The following is a 4,795-nucleotide window of genomic DNA, read 5'->3' as shown; positions in this document are numbered from 1 at the left end:
AAAATCACTTAATTTGGACCACAAAAAAAAAGCTAAAAAATCAATTATTGTGGACGGGAGGGAGTATTTATTTTGTGTTAATTTGCCACGTGTCTTATTTTTAATGCGCCACTAGGCTTAACCGCATTGCAAACTATTCTCGTTTTAATAATATAGATATAGATATCGTTGGCATTCGTTGCAACGACACTACAACATTTTAGGCCTACAACCACCCTGAGAAGTGTGGTCTAAGATGCCAAGAAGTGTAGCATTTGGGCAAAGGCAACACTTTACGACTTTAGGCAACGCTTTTTGGGGGGTGGCCTAAAGTACCGTAACCTTTGACTATTGGCCACGCTTTGTAGGTGTTGCCTTAGAAGCCACGCTTTGAAAGTGTGGCTGATACGGTACAAAGGCCACACTTATATTTTCTCTTATAGCCACGCTTTTATGACATAAGGCTACACTTATGAAGCGTGATCTTTGTCACGTTATAGGCTACGCTTACAAAGTGTGGCTTCTAGAGCAATATTTATCATTAACAATGCCAGATTGACAATCCCTATGGCCACACTTTTTAAGCGTGGCGATTTTGTCTACACTACAAAGTTATTTTTCAAATACTTATATTAGCCACAATTTTGTGGTTAAAAAACTATATTTGTTTGCATCAAATTCTGTTCTCTCTCTCTCTCTCTCACACACACACACACACACACACACACACACACACACACACACACACACACACATATATATATATATATATATATATATATATATATATATCAAGCATTAAATTAGATAATAAGTAATAGAATAAAAATAATTCAAATGCATATACTTAAAATAAATTTCAACAAAGAAGCATACTTTGTGTACTGTCTATAGTAATAAAGCACTGTTGGTTCAAGAGTTCTAGGGGTGTGCATTCGAATCGGTTTATCGATAAATCGAATCGATTATTTGTTATCGAAATCGAAATCGAAAAAATCGAAACCTTATTGAAACAATAACGATAAGCGTATGTTCAAATCGATAATCGATAAGTAATTATCGATAAGGGTCAAAATCGAATCGATAAATCGAATGCACACCCCTAGACTGTAGACACTTGTTAAATGAGTAATTACCTATTTGTGTAGATTAATATAACATACAGAATGTATATATATTCCGCTACTATTTTGAAAGCGGCTATACAATATTATTTTCCCTAATCTATACCCTTTCCTTTACCCTAAGTCCCTTACCCTATTATTTCCTCTACCACATTTAAGGAATGATCATATTTAAAGATCAAGGGAATGAAGTTCAAATTAATGGAAAATAGAATTAGCCGCGATGATGTGTTTTGTTTTGTTTTATACCGTTGGAGTGTTGGTGGCATACATTTGATCCCTTACTTTAGTTTTGTTGCATGTGCTTGTTGACACAATTTTTATATTATAAATGGTGTTCGTCTTATTTTAGCTTCTTTTTGTCCATATTAGTTAGGCACGTTTATAGCGATATACTTTCCGTGGAATCCCGCAAATTTTCTTATTGGTGTAATCGATAACCGAATTGATAAGCCCCCAAAACCGATAAATCGAAATCGAAAAAATCGAAACCTTATTGAAACGATAACGATAAGCATATGTACAAATCGATAATCAATAAGTAATTATCGATAAGGGTCAAAATCGAATCGATAAATCGAATGCACACCCCTAAAGAGTTCACTAGCAAAGACCTCTACAAAACCAAATGTATTCATATTTATAGAATCAATAAACATCCCAATTGTTCAAAAGGTCTTCACCTTTCACTTTAATGAATCAAATTGATTGTGACCACCATATCGAATTGCATCACCCGTATTTTCCTACACATTCAAAATGAAATTAAAAATTAGGAAGAAACATATATATACTATACACTGGTTAGAAAGCATGATTTTGTAAGTTAAGATTGAGGTAGTTTTTGGAATTGGAAAATATAAATACCTTTTCAAGACTTGGGGCGTGAGTTGAGCCAGAAGAATGTGGCAGATTTTGACCTCTCATAGCTCGTGCACTACTTGCATCAACCGGCGAAGGAATATTAGATCCAACACACCCTTGTATATCATTAAAATCCAGTCCAGGGTTATTTTTCACCAATTGAGTAAAAAAACATCGAATTTCTTCTCTCATAATTTCCTTCATTTCTTCCTTCAGAGAAGTTATTTCATTGGCATGCTTTTGTTTAAGCTTGGTGATTTCTTCATCTTTTTTCAGAGAGCTTGTCGTCACCGATCTACCATAGCATCTAACCCGACCAGGCTACTCCTTTCCAAATACAACCCTAAATGCATCATCTGCTGTTTCTCCGGAACTTTGATGATTCTGAAGTTCAGACTGTCAAAAAAATATTATTGCACATCACTTACAAGTCAAGATAGAACAAACACTAAAATAACTTTCAACAAGTCAAGTTAGATTAAAAAAAGTTGGTGCATTACCATTCTGTAAACAATTTGGTAATCTGCATCGTAGAATCACAGATAATATTGTGACGTACATACCTTTTTTTATAAGCATAATATTGTAACGTGCTTGCAATCTCAACAAGGATTTTTGAAAACGAAGTATATATACAAAGTATCATTTGGTCCGAGGTTATTCTCTGGCAGACTGGCACACACTAGAGAGAGAATATCAACATATATAAGTTGAACAAGAACTTACATGTCAATGGAAATAGAACCTAATTAATGTGTTAGCAATGTGGCAAACTGTTATCCACCCATTACAAGTTTACAACTCAAAAATCAAGTTTGTTTACTGGTAATTACTAGAGAGAACTTAATGAAAAGCAGACCACAAAATTTAGCCAAAAAGCCTACTATATCTAGGCCTTTAATTTTATGACTTGATGAGGTTCTAATGTCATTATGTGGTGTTCCATTATATCAAAAATATAACAAACCTCGATATAGGATGTATCACACAGTCATTTCATCTTAGAATCAGTGTCTTGTTAGCCCCAAGCAGTCTTTGATTCCCATCTCCACAAGAACTGGCATTGATGCAGCCATGTGTGAAAGAAAATAAAAGACTCATAAAAGTCCTTGAAATGAACAACACGTACAAACTTTGCTTACATTTTACAACCATCTCGTCAATGCCTGGAGAATATATATCAATGCTAAAAGAACAAACATAATCTTAGCTAATTTTGATTCCAACTTTTATATATATATTGCTCAGATATGTATACTTCATCAAAGTATAGTATATTGAGCATAAGAATATGTGAAATTAGAAGAAAAAAAAGAGTTAAATACTTGAGTACAAACAAAGACTTTACAAATGCTAGATAAAATGGTGCATCACCAGTAGATCCGAGTTGTATGAAAACCTACTGGTGACACACCATTTTATCTAGCATTTGTGTTCAAATATTGGAACAAGCTAAATCGTCCAAACTACCATGTAAGATCCATCTATCTTTTTCTCTGATGCATTTGTTCAAGCTCACTTTCTTTCTTTTTTCCTCCTCTTTTTCTAGCTTATTCTTTTCTTTATTTTTGCTTTCTTTTTTATACCTTTCACAGATTCATAGAAGAATTTCATATATTTTCACAACTACATATGGATCCGCGTGTGTTTGACTTACAAATTTACCTAGAAATTATACGAAAAATAAAGATTATTTTTTCTGAGGGCCATCGGACTGGGTAAAACCTGAATTAACCGTGGTGCACTTGCGGGAAACTCCTTGTCGAGGGCCTGTGCACCCCCGGGATTAGTCGGGGCTCTTAGAGACTCGGACACCCGGTGCAAATAAAAAAAAAAAAAAGAGGCAAATCTCCATTCCTATCATTTCTTTGGTAGTTCATCTTTGATCAGAGTACTTATGATAAAGTTCATTGTTTTTTCTTCACTCAACTCTTTTCTGGGGTCTGATAGTCTCTCCACCATATCTTTTTGGATGATTTCCAGTGAAATCTCCCTCGTCTACAAATTACAGATATACAGAAGAGCAGAAAATTTATTAGTCTGATTTGTCCAATTGCACTCCACGTAACTCCAGTGAAAAATGTGTTTTTAGTTCAAACTTAACTGGTTATGCTATCTTCACATTTGGCTATTATTCCTTTTGAATGTGCTGTTCTTTGCTAATAGGAGAAAAACAACAGCCCTAAATTAAATTGAATATTATAATTACCTATATGCTTACTGTGTATCAGCTTATGTACTAGTTGAATATGGTCAATCTTGTTCTAATGGATTGAGAATTGCTTCAGAAGAAGTTTTTCTTTTAGGAGTAATGTTTATCTAGTGGAAGACGAAGAACAAACTGAGCAAGATGAAGAACATGAACCACAACATTAAAAAGAAAAGGGATCAGACACAATTAACCAAAATACGACACCTTTTGGAAGACGAAAATCCATAAAAATAAATAAATATTTACATTAGCCTACAATATAGGAATCTGATGACATGATTCACTAAGTTTGACTTGTAGCATTAAGCATTAGAATGTTCAGGACAGTCGTCATAGTTGAGAAGCAAGGAGTACATAAATAATTCAGGCATGCAGTCTTTGCAACATCCTATCAACTAACATGCAGTTAAATGTCTCGGCAAGTCACAAACATTTGCAGCTCAGAAGGAAAGAACACACACCAATAAACAAGAAAGGCATTCAAGAGGAGTGTTTTTCAAATTAAAAGTCATTCACGGACCAGAGGACATTTTATTTGAAGAATTTTCTCAACCAGAACAACTTATTTTATAAAAAAAATATAAGAAAATCTAATTATTGAGCATCTTAACAACGT

The 4,795-nt window shown here is 34.1% G+C and overlaps 1 long non-coding RNA gene across 10 annotated transcripts in view; it reads right to left on the bottom strand.

Moving 5' to 3' along the window:
• Nucleotides 1-1,656: 1,656 nt before the first annotated feature.
• The window catches only part of LOC109216653, an 8,278-nt gene continuing 5,139 nt past the window's right edge, over nt 1,657-4,795 (bottom strand). For 5 of the 10 annotated variants that reach the window (XR_002066519.1, XR_002066522.1, XR_002066525.1 and 2 more), the window contains exons 3-5: nt 2,935-3,024; nt 1,971-2,363; nt 1,657-1,849 (exon numbers count right to left, since the gene is read on the bottom strand). This is a non-coding gene — a long non-coding RNA (uncharacterized LOC109216653). The remainder of the gene's footprint in view (nt 1,850-1,970; nt 2,364-2,934; nt 3,025-4,795) is intronic. The other 5 variants (XR_002066521.1, XR_002066524.1, XR_002066528.1 and 2 more) reach the window with 1 other exon arrangement.

Source organism: Nicotiana attenuata, unplaced genomic scaffold, assembly GCF_001879085.1.
Source record: "Nicotiana attenuata strain UT unplaced genomic scaffold, NIATTr2, whole genome shotgun sequence".
Taxonomy (NCBI): Eukaryota; Viridiplantae; Streptophyta; class Magnoliopsida; order Solanales; family Solanaceae; genus Nicotiana; species Nicotiana attenuata.
Note: the sequence above shows the minus strand (reverse complement) of the source record. Positions and strands in the feature narration are given on the sequence as shown.